Genomic DNA, 17,373 nt, shown 5'->3' on the forward strand with positions numbered 1-17,373 from the left:
GAACCTGAATGAGTTAAACAATAGTCTTGAACACTCCACCACAAGCCGGTAGGATTTGTTCTTGGATTCTTCAATTAAACAACAAATTAAAACGAAGGAAATAAAGCTAGATTCTAACGTAAGGTTAGATCCGGTAAAAAGGTGCACAATAGTTTCCGGTGTAGAAACTATTGTGCGAAAAGAATTAACTAAATGCTAAAAAGGAAAAAGGAAAATAGAAATTGCAAGGGAGATAGTGTAGAACTCGTAAAAATAATAAAGAAACAATACTACTTAAGTTGCTGGAAAAGAAAATGTGCAAAAACGAAAACGGCAAAGGAAAAAATGTGGAAAAGCTTCGGAACCCTTTTGGTTTTGCAAGTGGCTATTTATATATGCTTGAGTAACCGCTTCCGCTGCCAAAAAGGTCTTCAACGTGCATAAAAGCATGGCGTGGATATAGGGCTCAACACTCCCTCAACGCTCAACGTCTCTGAGGCGTTCCTTGCGCCAAAAATGTAGGGGAATGGTGTGACGTTCGTCACACCATGTGTGACGTCCGTCACAGGAGGGTGCAAGGCGTGACGCTCGTCACGCCCTCTGTGACGTCCGTCACATGCACGGCACCTGCGTTTTGTGCTTTGGGCTGGGCTTTGACATTTGGTTCATTTTCTCTCCTTTTTGCACCTCCTTTTCTTCCATTTTTACTTGTGCTTCAAAATAAGCCACCTGAGACAAATAGGGAGAAAATACCGCGTAATATCTAATAAAATGAAGTGGACTGAAATAAATAATAATAAAATTTAATTGAGTTAAGTCCCAAAATATGATATAATTTCGTGTTATCAAACTCCCCCATACTTAGATCTTTGCTTGTCCTCAAGCAAAATTCAGTATAGAACTCGTTAAAGGTTTTAGCCAGGTAAAATTTCAAAACACACATCAATTCGTAATAGGTTGCAAGTGGATTTAGTTTAGAAGCAACTTGAGTTTAATCTTGGCATCAACAACCACCGTCACAACCTAGATAACCCTGCCTTATGCAAATCAGTTCAAGTACACTATGATAGCTATCCTGGTTCCTTTACTCTTATTTCACCCGTTTTCATTCTAGCGAAATCACATTAAGCCCTTTATCTTTTCGCACACATAGTGGAGCTACCGGTTAGTGATTATGATCCCCTTTTAGCTAGAAGTTCTGGTACATAAGTCGGATAACTTCGTTATTCATCCCATTGCAAATTGCGGGGGATCGAACCGTAGTTCGCCCTACCAAGTTCAGTACCAGAAACCTGCTGAACCAACTTGTAATGGATCTTTCATATTATGTTTTTTTGTATGATCTGCAACCTTTAGATTAAATGATCTGGTAAGGATCACCTAACTTAATTAGTGCATTTCCTGATATATATATATATATTTTTATGTTACTTTGGGAATCATTCACTTATATTCATCGGCTCTCCACGTAGTTTGCTATTAAGATGGTGCTGACTTCTCGTATAAACTACTCGGGGTTACTATAAAACTAAAAGTTCAAGGGATTGGTATAATAGGTACTTACCCTGATCCAACATGTTGAGGTTCGTTTAGAGTGTTTGGCGGTAGTAGTCTTTGTCTTGATTCGTCTCAAGATCGATAGGATGAGCAACCTTTATACTTATTGGGTGTTGAATTTTTGTTGTGGCTCATGAAAATTTGAGGGAATAGATAATAGAAATTTGTTCACACTCGGGACTTAACTTAGAATAATAGATTTTTTTTTTTTAATACAATAATAATTAAAATAGCAATGAAAAGAAAGGTACATACTTGAAGAAATGGAAATAGAAAGAACATGGTTTCCCCCCCATACTTAAATTAAACATTGTCCCCAATGTTTTAAGGAAATGAAATACAATATGGAAAGGAAAAAAGAAACTACAACTAAGGCTGCCTTCCGCCTCTGGTTCTTGGGCCAGGTGATCTCTGACGTAAGTCTAAGTTGTCGAACCTGCTGAACAACTCAGTAAACCGCTGGTCGGTTATGGCATTCCTAGCATCCTGTTGTTGTTGCATTTGACGCATCATTTGCATCATCTCGACATTCTGTGCCTGCATACCATCAATAGCATCCATGATGTCGTCGTTGGTTGCAGGCCTTCTTCGTCGACGACGTTGGGAGGATGGGCCAGTTGCATTACCGGAAGGATTGAGCGGGACTGAATGTTGTGTAGGAGGATGATCACCTTGCTCCATATCGTCAAACTCGTCTGTGGGCGGGTTTGTTTGTGAAGGCTCGGTGGCTTCGGGAGCGTTTAAATCATAGAGGTGGCGGTCGGGGTTTGTGACATCAGTTAGGGCGATATTTGGTAGAACAACGCTTGGGACGGCCTGGTTGTTCACCATAAGATAATATCCTCCGCCTACTCTGTTCTTAATCAGGCGGCTGGATCGACAGTAGCTGATATCCATAGATAGGGGAGGTAGAGATTCTAAAGTTTGGAGTTTATCCCCTAGGTTTAGGCCAAGTGCTATGGTGGTGATTAATCCACCAATTATAAAAGGTTGCCGGCCTCTAGCACATAAGGTGCGGATATGATGAAATAGAAAGGAGGCGGCGTTTATCTTAGTATCCGGTTCGAAGACGCATTGGAGGAAGAATAGCTCCTTTGAGTTGACCTTGCTGTTGTTTGGTCTTCCAAAAACTGTGTTTTGCAGGATGCGGATAAAGTACCGGATAGTTGGGTTATGTATATGGGAAAGAAGGAGCTCTTCCCAGTTGTAGGCATCTATACCGGAAATTTTCTTGAAAAGGTCGAAAACGTCAACTGTGTTCCAATTTGAGTTTGGAGGGATTCTGGGGTGTACCTGACCTTCTATGGGAAATTGTAGCATGGTACTCAATTGGTTTTGGGTTAAGGAGTACTCGGTGTTAAACATACGGAACGTTGCGGTACCGGTTAAAAATTCGTCTTCACCGGCGGGAGTGGTGTAGTCGTATGAACTTAACAATTCTAAGGTTAGGGATGGGTAGGTGGGTTGATTATGAGTGCAAAGGAAGGTTAAGTCGGCTAGGCGGAGCATCCATTCGATACCTTGGAGTAATCCTAATTGTTGTAAACAAGTTAAATCGGGATACCTGGTGGAAACGACGCCTCGCTGTTGGAAACGCTCGAATTGCTCCCTTTGATAATTTTCATCTTCGGATCGGAAGATGATATTTCCGAAATTCGGATTTCCTGCCATTGTGATGAATGAATTTTGAAGGAGTGATTTGGAAAGAAAAGAAATGTATTTGATAGGAGAGAATGGTTTGTGGTGAATGAAGGAAGGTTTGGTGGGTATTTATAGGAAAAGAATTTGGAAGTTGGAAAGGAGGTGGTTGAAAAGTGAATGAATGTGGGTAAATGTGAATAAATGGGGAAGGTAAAAAGTTGAAGGGGTGTAACGTTCGTCTCCAACGGCTCCTTAACGTTCACCTAGTCTGAAGGGCGTTACGCTCGTTACAGGGGTGTGACGGTCGTAACAGGATCTTAGCGTGACGCCCGTGACAGAATGTGTGACGCTCGTCACACTGTCTGTTTGGCTAATGTTCAGCTAGCGTCCTTCAGGTAAGTTATTATATATATATTTTTTTTTTTGGTTGTTTTCTACTGATTGATTTATTCTGCAATTTAATTTCTCCTGCTTGCTTATTCTACTTTGTATAATAATAAATCATAGGTAGCAACAGTAGAGAACATAATAGATATTGCATAATAAAATTAAATAAATAGCTTCAATAAAATGATCATAATGTAATATTGGAAAGAAGAACAAAAGAAATGCGAAAAGGAAACAAATGCGAACATGAATTCAAATAACATTAATGAATAATCTAGCTTAAAACTAAATAACTAAGAAAAACAAATAAATACTATCCATCTGCACGATCTCTGGCCGGAGGAGCAAAAGAGTTAACACGATGTAGCAACTCGTGAAACTGATCTGTCATACTGCTCATGTACCCTAGAACTTCGTGTCTCATGTCAGTAAATTCTTCTCTGAGGGCGTCTTGTTCTGACATCAAAGCTTCAATGGCGGTGTTATAATCAGTTCCGGGCATATGATGCCGGAGGTCGGATACTGCTGATTCTTCGGTCTGAACAGGCTGAGGAGGAGGGTCAATATCATAATAGCCAGATGGTGTCTGAGGGTCAGATTCAGCATAAGGGATCTGGTCATCATAAGTCTCATAGTCATCACAAATCTCATAGTCCTGGATGGATTCAGTGGATCTAGCAGGAGAGGGGGTTTCGTTCAGGTTGTAGAGCCAGTTATTGCGGTTATGAACACTAGTCCTAGGATTGGGCATGGTGAATAGGCAAAGAACTTGGTTATCAATAATAAGCTCAAACTCGTCAGACCCTAGGTTTGCTATAAACATAGTGTTGAAGAGGAAGGGTATACTCATAGTAGTAATGCCACAAAAAGGGCTTAGGTCAAGCATAGGCTGACGTAATCCAATAGCATTACCTATCATAGTTATCAAGCCGCCTATTCGGATTGGTGCTCGCTCATCTTGGATAAGGTGGTCCAAATTAGCTAACATAAAAGTGGCACCGTTTACTGGACGGTTCTGGGAAGCACAAAATATGATGAAGAGTTCATCACGTGAAACTGAAGTACTGTTTGGCTTCTTCCCAAATAAAGTGTGGGTCAGGATCTTATGGAAATAGCGAAAGGCCGGGTTGTGTATGTTTCCAGAGAGAAACTCATGTTCCTCGGGCTCGTCATTTCCAGTCAACTTACCCCAAAAGTGTTCAAGTTCTCTATATTCAAAAAGTTCTTCCTGGCTTACTGTGAATGTGTCAAAGGAGGTAGGAAAACCCAAAAGGTTGGTAAAGTCTCTAATATTAAATTGGTACTCCATGTTGAACATTCTGAACTGGATAAAACCTCTGCTAATTCCTTTTCCATGGCTGGGTAGATAGATTAATGAGCTAAGGAATTCTAGTGTGAGTCTCCGGTAGGTGGTGAAATGTCTTAGGATAGGGGATGTCTCCCATCCTATCTGATTCAGCAAATACAGGACACTTTGTCTCAGTCCAAGGGCAGTCATAGCCCAATCATCAACATATAAACTAGGTAGCATCTCTCTAGTGGCTAGTTCTTCAAACTTTTGTTTCTGAGCCATCCCTCTGAATTTGATACCCATACGATCAATATGTCCCATCTGGTTAGTGTTAGCTAGAGAAAAGAAAACATGAGTTTTAGTCAGGATTTGGCCAAATGCCGAAAGAAGAAAAAAGTTATTATTAAATTAAAATGAATTAGGAATGAATACTAAACAGAAATTAAAAGAATAATTAAGGAAGAAGTAGGAAGATAATAATAATATAAGGAAATAATAAAATAATTGTGGGTTGTCTCCCACTAAGCGCTTTGTTTAGATGTCGCAAGCTCGACAAAGAAACTGTTAAATATAATCTATTAATCCTGGAGGTATTTCGTCTAAGTGTAGGATTTGCGAATCTCCATTGGTTTCCGCATAGTGATAGTGTTTTAGACGTTGCCCGTTTACGGTGAACGGTTCTGTGGATTTGCCTTTAATTTCTATCGCTCCACTGGGAAAGATGTTAGTGATATGAAAAGGACCTGACCATCTGGATCGTAGTTTTCCCGGGAATAACTTTAGTCTAGAGTTAAATAAAAGGACTGCGTCGCCTTGCTTGAAGATTTTCCTTGATATACGCTTGTCATGCCATTGTTTTGTTCTTTCTTTATAGATTCTGGCATTTTCATAGGCGTCTCTTCTGAGTTCCTCTAATTCGTTTATGTCAAGGATTCTCTTTTCACCGGCGGCTTTATAGTTTAGATTCAGATTTCTAATAGCCCAATAGGCTTTATGTTCTAATTCTACCGGGAGGTGGCAGGATTTTCCATATATGAGCTTAAATGGGGTCGTCCCTATGGGGGTTTTATAAGCAGTTCGGTATGCCCACAAAGCTTCTGGTAATTTCAATGACCAATCTTTCCTTGAAGTGGCGACTGTTTTTTCTAGTATTTGCTTGATTTCTCTGTTAGATACTTCCACTTGTCCACTGGTCTGAGGGTGGTAAGGTGTCGCTATCCTATGTCTCACGCCATATTTAAACAATAATTTTTCGAGTACCTTGGATATAAAGTGCGATCCACCATCACTGACTACTATTCTTGGGATGCCAAATCTCGGAAATATTATATTCTTAAAGAGTCTAGTTACTACTCGGGTGTCATTTGTTGGAGAAGCTATAGCTTCGATCCATTTTGATACGTAGTCAACTGCCACGAGTATGTATTTGTTACCGAAAGAGGGTGGAAAAGGTCCCATGAAGTTTATTCCCCACACGTCGAAGATCTCTACTTCCAAAATACCTTTTTGTGGCATCTCGTCACGTCTAGATATGTTTCCTGTGCGTTGACATCTGTCACATTCCTTAATAGCCGCATGTACGTCCTTCCATATAGTTGGCCAATAAAAGCCGGCTTGTAGGATTTTAGAGCAAGTCTTGGATGTACTTGTGTGTCCACCATAAGGAGCGGAGTGGCAGTGTTGGATTATATTTTCCACCTCTTCTTCGGGTATACATCGACGGAAAATACCATCGGGGCTCCTTTTGAAAAGTAAGGGATCATCCCAGTAATAGTGTTTTATATCGTAGAAGAATCGTTTCTTCTGCTGGTAGGATAAGGTAGGTGGAACTATTCCGGCAGCTAAATAATTGACGAGATCAGCGTACCATGGTGTGACAGATATAGCTAAGGTGGTTTCTACTTGTTTGTCGGAGTTGTTCTCTTCCAAAGTAGCTATAAGTTTATCGTACGAGAAATCATCGTTAATTGAGGTTCTTTCCGGTTCAAGGTTCTCAAGTCTAGAGAGGTGGTCTGCTACTACGTTTTCAGTTCCTTTCTTGTCTTTGATTTCTAAATCGAACTCTTGTAGCAACAAGATCCATCTTAGGAGTCTAGGTTTAGCATCCTTTTTTGTTAAAAGGTACTTGATAGCAGCGTGATCAGTGTAAACTATTATTTTGGCTCCGACCAAGTAGGAACGAAATTTATCTAGCGCAAATACAACTGCTAGGAGTTTTTCTCGGTAGTGGCGTAATTCATTTGCGCTTCATCTAGGGTTCTACTTGCGTAATATATAACGTGAAGCTTTTTATCCTTTCGTTGTCCTAAAACAGCACCTACAGCATAATCGCTGGCATCACACATTATTTCGAATGGTTCATTCCAGTCGGGTGTCTGCATTATGGGTGCGGAGATCAATGCTTGCTTAAGCGCTTGAAATGCTTTTAAACAGTTATCGTCGAATATGAAATCAGCATCTTTCATCAATAGTCCGGTTAAAGGTTTAGTTATCTTAGAGAAGTCTTTGATGAATCGTCGGTAAAAACCGGCGTGTCCTAAGAAGCTTCGTACTTCTCTCACGGTTCTTGGGGGTTGAAGGTTTTCGATTACCTCTATTTTGGCTTTGTCTACTTCAATTCCTCTGTTCGAGATGATGTGTCCTAAAACAATTCCTTCTTGTACCATAAAATGGCACTTCTCCCAGTTAAGTACTAAGTTTACTTTTACACATCGCTCAAGAACTCTTTCTAGGTTTTCAAGGCATTCTTCAAAACTTTGTCCGTATATGGAAAAGTCATCCATAAATACTTCCATGATGTTTTCGAGAAAGTCGGCGAAAATTGCCATCATGCATCTTTGAAAGGTTGCGGGAGCATTACACAGGCCAAACGGCATTCGTCTATAAGCGAAGGTACCAAAAGGGCACGTAAACGTTGTCTTTTCTTGGTCATCAGGGTGAATTGGTATTTGAAAGAAGCCTGAATAACCGTCTAGATAACAGAAATGTGAATGTTTTGCTAATCGTTCTAACATCTGGTCAATGAATGGTAAAGGGAAATGATCTTTTCGGGTTGCTTTGTTTAGTTTCCTATAGTCAATGCACATTCTCCATCCCGATTCGATTCGTTTAGTTATAGTTTCCCCTTTTTCGTTTTCAATAACGGTTATGCCTCCTTTCTTTGGTACTACGTGTACAGGACTAACCCATTTGCTATCAGATATAGGATATATAATACCTGCTTCTAATAACTTGGTTATTTCCTTCTTTACTACCTCACTCAGGATCGGATTTAGTCTCCTCTGGTGTTCCCTAGAGGTTTTACAGTCTTCTTCTAGCATGATGCGGTGCATACAAATAGAAGGACTTATTCCTTTAAGATCGGTGATGTGGTAACCTAGTGCGGTTGGATACTTTCTTAAGATATGTAGGAGTTTTTCTGTTTCGAGTCTTCCTAGGTCTGCATTAACTATCACAGGTCGTTCAAGTTCTAAGTCTAGGAATTCATATCTCAGATTTTTGGGAAGTGTTTTCAGGTCAAGGGTTTGTTTGTTAAGACATTGCGTCGGGTCCGGTGTTATCGCTAAACATTGGTTAGATTTGTCTTTTAAAAGATAGTCTGATGATTTGTCTTCTCCTAGCTCTGCTTCTTTTATGCATTCATCGATGATATCCATGAAGTAACATGTATCTTCTATTGCAGGTGCTTTCAAGAATTGAGAAAGAATGAACTCAATTTTCTCTTCACCTACTTCGAAGGTGAGTCGTCCTCGTTTTACGTCTATGATTGCACCGGCAGTTGCTAAAAACGGTCTTCCCAGTATAATGGGAGTAATATCATCTTCTCTAATGTCCATAATTGTAAAATCAGTTGGAATGTAGAATTGACCTATGCGTACGGGAACGTTTTCAAGAATTCCTACAGGATATTTGATGGAACGATCTGCTAGTTGCACAGACATTTTGGTTGGTCTTAATTCTCCCATTTCCAGTTTCTTACATATGGATAAAGGCATAACTCTAATTCCGGCTCCTAAATCGCATAAGGCTTTGTCGATGACAAATTTTCCTATGTGACAGGGTATAGAGAAACTACCCGGATCCTTGAGTTTAGGAGGCATGTTTTGGATTATAGCGCTACATTCGGCAGGGAGTGTAACGGTTTCGCTATCTTCAAGTTTCCTCTTATTAGAAAGAATTTCTTTTAAGAATTTAGCATAGGAGGGCATCTGCGTAATAGCTTCGGTGAACGGAATTGTAACGTTTAATTGTTTAAGGAGATCAACAAATTTTCTAAATTGGCCCGCATCTTTGGTTTTAACAAGCCTTTGAGGGTAAGGGATAGGTGGTTTGTAAGGTGGTGGAGGTACATAAGGTTCCTTCTTTTCTAGGGTTTCCTTATTACTCTCTTCCTTTTCCTTAGGTTCACTTTCCTCAGTTGATTTCTTAGGGTTTTGGTTTTCTATCCTTGGATCAGACGGTCCTTCCACTTCCGTTCCACTTCTTAATATAATTGCATGAGCGTGGCTTCTCGGATTAGGTTGGGGCTGTCCAGGGAATGTACCAGTTGGGGCAGCAGTAGGTGCTTGTTGTTGAGCTACTTGTGATATTTGTGTTTCCAGCATTTTGTTATGGGTAGCCAGGGCATCTACTTTGCTTGCTAGTTGTTTAAGTTGTTCGCCAGTGTGTACATTCTGGTTTAAGAAATCTTTATTGGTTTGTTGTTGGGAAGCTATAAAGTTTTCCATCATGATTTCCAAGTTGGATTTCCTAGGGGCGTTATTGTTAGGCATGGATGGGTTCGGTTTCTGATATCCCGGAGGTATAGCTGGGGCTTGATTTGGAGACTGTCCAGGTGCGTACAAAGCATTATTACTCTTATATGAAAAGTTTGGATGGTTCTTCCAATTTGAGTTATAGGTATTCGAGTAGGGGCTTCCTTGAGCATAGTTTACTTGCTCTGCTTGGATTCCTGTCAAGAGTTGACAATCCGTAGGAGTGTGACCTTGGATTCCACAGACCTCGCAATTCTGAGTTATAGCAACCACGGCGGTAGGAGGTGATACATTTAAACTTTCAATTTTCTGGACCAAAGCATCCACTTTTGCATTAACGTGATCAAGGTTACTTATCTCGTACATGCCAGTTTTCGTTTGAGGTTTTTCCACCATTGTTCGTTCGGTTCCCCACTGATAGTGGTTTTGGGCCATGCTTTCGATAAGCTGGTAAGCATCAGCATAAGGTTTGTTCATTAGTGCACCACCTGCAGCGGCGTCTATTGTTAACCTTGTGTTGTACAAGAGACCATTATAAAATGTGTGAATTACTAACCAGTCTTCCAAACCATGGTGTGGGCAAAGTCTCATCATGTCTTTGTATCTTTCCCATGCTTCGAAAAGAGACTCGTTGTCTTTCTGTTTAAATCCGTTTATCTGGGCTCTTAACATAGCTGTTTTGCTTGGCGGAAAGTATCGGGCAAGAAAAACTTTCTTCAACTCGTTCCATGTGGTGACAAAGTTTGAAGGGAGAGACTGAAGCCATCTTCTAGCGCTATCTCTTAATGAGAAAGGAAAAAGACGAAGTCGAATTGCCTCCGAAGTGACACCATTAGCTTTAACAGTATCAGCGTATTGGACAAATACGGATAAATGAAGGTTTGGATCCTCGGTAGGATTTCCAGAGAATTGGTTCTGTTGCACAGCTGCAACAGCGAAGGTTTAAGTTCGAAGTTGTTTGCTTCGATTGCGGGCGGAGCAATACTTGAATGCGGCTCATCTTGCGATGGAGCGGCGTAATCTCTAAGAGCACGAGCTGGTTCTGCCATCTCGGTTATCGAAGGAAAAAGGTTTTTGAAATCAGGAAGTTCTACAGGGGGGAGATTGTTTGCAGCACGATATTCCCGAATTCGTCGTAGGACTCGGAGATATAGTTCGATATCGTTGATTCGTAAATAGAGCGGTTCGCCTTGTGAGCGAGTGCGTGGCATACAAATCAACGAAAGAAAGAATAGAAGAAAAAGAAACCTTAGTCTCTACAGCGTAACGGAAGAGTTACGATATCGATTAAATAAAAGTCCCCGGCAACGGCGCCAAAAACTTGATCGCGACTTTATGAGTCGAATTTAGGGTACAAACTGCAAGTGCACAGTTCTATCGCGTAGTTTTAAAAGATATCGATCCCACAGGGACTTATGAATCGATATACCGTTATCTAAGGTTACTTCGTAAAGCTAAGGTGAATAATGTTTGATTGTTTGGGGGAAAGCTAAAAACTAAACTAAGATCTAGATTAAATATTAATAAAGCGGATATCGGTATGTAGTTCGTCGTAATTAGGGAATCAATCCTTTGTCGGTCTCTTGGTTTTAAAATAAATCTTTTCAGTTGACTTTATTGATTAAAAGTTTTATCTCAAACTCTCGCTCTGTTGAATAAACCATGATTTTATGTTAATGTAGCTGTCACTTATAATTAAGTCAAAAACCATTTTTTGAAAGCAATACAGTCCATAGAAACTCTTTTCAAGAAAACACTGACCGTTTAAACACCCTTATCTCAAACTCTCGCTCTGTTGACTTAGGTTATATAATTAAATTCGAATGCTTAACTCTCGTCCTCACATTCAATCTTTAAAAATACTTTTTGGAAAAGATCGGAATTTAATTAACTCTAAAACTTGCTCTCGCCCTGATCTAGAATTAATGTCTAATTTACACTGTCCAGTTAAAACCTCAAACTCTCGCTCTATTGATTTTAACTTCTTTATGTCTTTTACTTTCGTAAAAACCTTTGTTATTAAACCTGTAAATTGAGACCGTAAAAAGAGTGATTTTAATTTTAAACTTAATTTAACCGACTTAGTCTTGATTCCTTATTCCGCTTACTTTACATACCGATATCTAAGCGAATTAGCCAGACATGCTAAACAAACTAAAATACTTATCATGCATAAACAGACTCATCCCAGGCAGATAATATAAATAAATAATAAAACAAAGCATTAAATAATAATTAAAGAACCTGAATGAGTTAAACAATAGTCTTGAACACTCCACCACAAGCCGGTAGGATTTGTTCTTGGATTCTTCAATTAAACAACAAATTAAAACGAAGGAAATAAAACTAGATTCTAACGTAAGGTTAGATCCGGTAAAAAGGTGCACAATAGTTTCCGGTGTAGAAACTATTGTGCGAAAAGAATTAACTAAATGCTAAAAAGGAAAAAGGAAAATAGAAATTGCAAGGGAGATAGTGTAGAACTCGTAAAAATAATAAAGAAACAATACTACTTAAGTTGCTGGAAAAGAAAATGTGCAAAAACGAAAACGGCAAAGGAAAAAATGTGGAAAAGCTTCGGAACCCTTTTTGGTTTTGCAAGTGGCTATTTATATATGCTTGAGTAACCGCTTCCGCTGCCAAAAAGGTCTTCAACGTGCATAAAAGCATGGCGTGGATATAGGGCTCAACACTCCCTCAACGCTCAACGTCTCTGAGGCGTTCCTTGCGCCAAAAATGTAGGGGAATGGTGTGACGTTCGTCACACCATGTGTGACGTCCGTCACAGGAGGGTGCAAGGCGTGACGCTCGTCACGCCCTCTGTGACGTCCGTCACATGCACGGCACCTGCGTTTTGTGCTTTGGGCTGGGCTTTGACATTTGGTTCATTTTCTCTCCTTTTTGCACCTCCTTTTCTTCCATTTTTACTTGTGCTTCAAAATAAGCCACCTGAGACAAATAGGGAGAAAATACCGCGTAATATCTAATAAAATGAAGTGGACTGAAATAAATAATAATAAAATTTAATTGAGTTAAGTCCCAAAATATGATATAATTTCGTGTTATCAAACTCCCCCATACTTAGATCTTTGCTTGTCCTCAAGCAAAATTCAGTATAGAACTCGTTAAAGGTTTTAGCCAGGTAAAATTTCAAAACACACATCAATTCGTAATAGGTTGCAAGTGGATTTAGTTTAGAAGCAACTTGAGTTTAATCTTGGCATCAACAACCACCGTCACAACCTAGATAACCCTGCCTTATGCAAATCAGTTCAAGTACACTATGATAGCTATCCTGGTTCCTTTACTCTTATTTCACCCGTTTTCATTCTAGCGAAATCACATTAAGCCCTTTATCTTTTCGCACACATAGTGGAGCTACCGGTTAGTGATTATGATCCCCTTTTAGCTAGAAGTTCTGGTACATAAGTCGGATAACTTCGTTATTCATCCCATTGCAAATTGCGGGGGATCGAACCGTAGTTCGCCCTACCAAGTTCAGTACCAGAAACCTGCTGAACCAACTGTAATGGATCTTTCATATTATGTTTTTTTGTATGATCTGCAACCTTTAGATTAAATGATCTGGTAAGGATCACCTAACTTAATTAGTGCATTTCCTGATATATATATATATATTTTTATGTTACTTTGGGAATCATTCACTTATATTCATCGGCTCTCCACGTAGTTTGCTATTAAGATGGTGCTGACTTCTCGTATAAACTACTCGGGGTTACTATAAAACTAAAAGTTCAAGGGATTGGTATAATAGGTACTTACCCTGATCCAACATGTTGAGGTTCGTTTAGAGTGTTTGGCGGTAGTAGTCTTTGTCTTGATTCGTCTCAAGATCGATAGGATGAGCAACCTTTATACTTATTGGGTGTTGAATTTTTGTTGTGGCTCATGAAAATTTGAGGGAATAGATAATAGAAATTTGTTCACACTCGGGACTTAACTTAGAATAATAGATTTTTTTTTTTTAATACAATAATAATTAAAATAGCAATGAAAAGAAAGGTACATACTTGAAGAAATGGAAATAGAAAGAACATGGTTTCCCCCCCATACTTAAATTAAACATTGTCCCCAATGTTTTAAGGAAATGAAATACAATATGGAAAGGAAAAAAGAAACTACAACTAAGGCTGCCTTCCGCCTCTGGTTCTTGGGCCAGGTGATCTCTGACGTAAGTCTAAGTTGTCGAACCTGCTGAACAACTCAGTAAACCGCTGGTCGGTTATGGCATTCCTAGCATCCTGTTGTTGTTGCATTTGACGCATCATTTGCATCATCTCGACATTCTGTGCCTGCATACCATCAATAGCATCCATGATGTCGTCGTTGGTTGCAGGCCTTCTTCGTCGACGACGTTGGGAGGATGGGCCAGTTGCATTACCGGAAGGATTGAGCGGGACTGAATGTTGTGTAGGAGGATGATCACCTTGCTCCATATCGTCAAACTCGTCTGTGGGCGGGTTTGTTTGTGAAGGCTCGGTGGCTTCGGGAGCGTTTAAATCATAGAGGTGGCGGTCGGGGTTTGTGACATCAGTTAGGGCGATATTTGGTAGAACAACGCTTGGGACGGCCTGGTTGTTCACCATAAGATAATATCCTCCGCCTACTCTGTTCTTAATCAGGCGGCTGGATCGACAGTAGCTGATATCCATAGATAGGGGAGGTAGAGATTCTAAAGTTTGGAGTTTATCCCCTAGGTTTAGGCCAAGTGCTATGGTGGTGATTAATCCACCAATTATAAAAGGTTGCCGGCCTCTAGCACATAAGGTGCGGATATGATGAAATAGAAAGGAGGCGGCGTTTACCTTAGTATCCGGTTCGAAGACGCATTGGAGGAAGAATAGCTCCTTTGAGTTGACCTTGCTGTTGTTTGGTCTTCCAAAAACTGTGTTTTGCAGGATGCGGATAAAGTACCGGATAGTTGGGTTATGTATATGGGAAAGAAGGAGCTCTTCCCAGTTGTAGGCATCTATACCGGAAATTTTCTTGAAAAGGTCGAAAACGTCAACTGTGTTCCAATTTGAGTTTGGAGGGATTCTGGGGTGTACCTGACCTTCTATGGGAAATTGTAGCATGGTACTCAATTGGTTTTGGGTTAAGGAGTACTCGGTGTTAAACATACGGAACGTTGCGGTACCGGTTAAAAATTCGTCTTCACCGGCGGGAGTGGTGTAGTCGTATGAACTTAACAATTCTAAGGTTAGGGATGGGTAGGTGGGTTGATTATGAGTGCAAAGGAAGGTTAAGTCGGCTAGGCGGAGCATCCATTCGATACCTTGGAGTAATCCTAATTGTTGTAAACAAGTTAAATCGGGATACCTGGTGGAAACGACGCCTCGCTGTTGGAAACGCTCGAATTGCTCCCTTTGATAATTTTCATCTTCGGATCGGAAGATGATATTTCCGAAATTCTGATTTCCTGCCATTGTGATGAATGAATTTTGAAGGAGTGATTTGGAAAGAAAAGAAATGTATTTGATAGGAGAGAATGGTTTGTGGTGAATGAAGGAAGGTTTGGTGGGTATTTATAGGAAAAGAATTTGGAAGTTGGAAAGGAGGTGGTTGAAAAGTGAATGAATGTGGGTAAATGTGAATAAATGGGGAAGGTAAAAAGTTGAAGGGGTGTAACGTTCGTCTCCAACGGCTCCTTAACGTTCACCTAGTCTGAAGGGCGTTACGCTCGTTACAGGGGTGTGACGGTCGTAACAGGATCTTAGCGTGACGCCCGTGACAGAATGTGTGACGCTCGTCACACTGTCTGTTTGGCTAATGTTCAGCTAGCGTCCTTCAGGTAAGTTATTATATATATTTTTTTTTTTGGTTGTTTTCTACTGATTGATTTATTCTGCAATTTAATTTCTCCTGCTTGCTTATTCTACTTTGTATAATAATAAATCATAGGTAGCAACAGTAGAGAACATAATAGATATTGCATAATAAAATTAAATAAATAGCTTCAATAAAATGATCATAATGTAATATTGGAAAGAAGAACAAAAGAAATGCGAAAAGGAAACAAATGCGAACATGAATTCAAATAACATTAATGAATAATCTAGCTTAAAACTAAATAACTAAGAAAAACAAATAAATACTATCCATCTGCACGATCTCTGGCCGGAGGAGCAAAAGAGTTAACACGATGTAGCAACTCGTGAAACTGATCTGTCATACTGCTCATGTACCCTAGAACTTCGTGTCTCATGTCAGTAAATTCTTCTCTGAGGGCGTCTTGTTCTGACATCAAAGCTTCAATGGCGGTGTTATAATCAGTTCCGGGCATATGATGCCGGAGGTCGGATACTGCTGATTCTTCGGTCTGAACAGGCTGAGGAGGAGGGTCAATATCATAATAGCCAGATGGTGTCTGAGGGTCAGATTCAGCATAAGGGATCTGGTCATCATAAGTCTCATAGTCATCACAAATCTCATAGTCCTGGATGGATTCAGTGGATCTAGCAGGAGAGGGGGTTTCGTTCAGGTTGTAGAGCCAGTTATTGCGGTTATGAACACTAGTCCTAGGATCGGGCATGGTGAATAGGCAAAGAACTTGGTTATCAATAATAAGCTCAAACTCGTCAGACCCTAGGTTTGCTATAAACATAGTGTTGAAGAGGAAGGGTATACTCATAGTAGTAATGCCACAAAAAGGGCTTAGGTCAAGCATAGGCTGACGTAATCCAATAGCATTACCTATCATAGTTATCAAACCGCCTATTCGGATTGGTGCTCGCTCATCTTGGATAAGGTGGTCCAAATTAGCTAACATAAAAGTGGCACCGTTTACTGGACGGTTCTGGGAAGCACAAAATATGATGAAGAGTTCATCACGTGAAACTGAAGTACTGTTTGGCTTCTTCCCAAATAAAGTGTGGGTCAGGATCTTATGGAAATAGCGAAAGGCCGGGTTGTGTATGTTTCCAGAGAGAAACTCATGTTCCTCGGGCTCGTCATTTCCAGTCAACTTACCCCAAAAGTGTTCAAGTTCTCTATATTCAAAAAGTTCTTCCTGGCTTACTGTGAATGTGTCAAAGGAGGTAGGAAAACCCAAAAGGTTGGTAAAGTCTCTAATATTAAATTGGTACTCCATGTTGAACATTCTGAACTGGATAAAACCTCTGCTAATTCCTTTTCCATGGCTGGGTAGATAGATTAATGAGCTAAGGAATTCTAGTGTGAGTCTCCGGTAGGTGGTGAAATGTCTTAGGATAGGGGATGTCTCCCATCCTATCTGATTCAGCAAATACAGGACACTTTGTCTCAGTCCAAGGGCAGTCATAGCCCAATCATCAACATATAAACTAGGTAGCATCTCTCTAGTGGCTAGTTCTTCAAACTTTTGTTTCTGAGCCATCCCTCTGAATTTGATACCCATACGATCAATATGTCCCATCTGGTTAGTGTTAGCTAGAGAAAAGAAAACATGAGTTTTAGTCAGGATTTGGCCAAATGCCGAAAGAAGAAAAAAGTTATTATTAAATTAAAATGAATTAGGAATGAATACTAAACAGAAATTAAAAGAATAATTAAGGAAGAAGTAGGAAGATAATAATAATATAAGGAAATAATAAAATAATTGTGGGTTGTCTCCCACTAAGCGCTTTGTTTAGATGTCGCAAGCTCGACAAAGAAACTGTTAAATATAATCTATTAATCCTGGAGGTATTTCGTCTAAGTGTAGGATTTGCGAATCTCCATTGGTTTCCGCATAGTGATAGTGTTTTAGACGTTGCCCGTTTACGG

General features: G+C 40.0%; 1 pseudogene; it reads left to right on the forward strand.

Annotated features, from left to right (window-relative positions):
- Window positions 1-10,174: 10,174 nt before the first annotated feature.
- Window positions 10,175-10,274, forward strand: LOC127098993 (uncharacterized; annotated as a pseudogene).
- The last annotated feature ends 7,099 nt before the right edge of the window (window positions 10,275-17,373 follow it).

This window comes from Lathyrus oleraceus, chromosome 6 (genome assembly GCF_024323335.1).
Source record: "Lathyrus oleraceus cultivar Zhongwan6 chromosome 6, CAAS_Psat_ZW6_1.0, whole genome shotgun sequence".
Taxonomy (NCBI): Eukaryota; Viridiplantae; Streptophyta; class Magnoliopsida; order Fabales; family Fabaceae; genus Lathyrus; species Lathyrus oleraceus.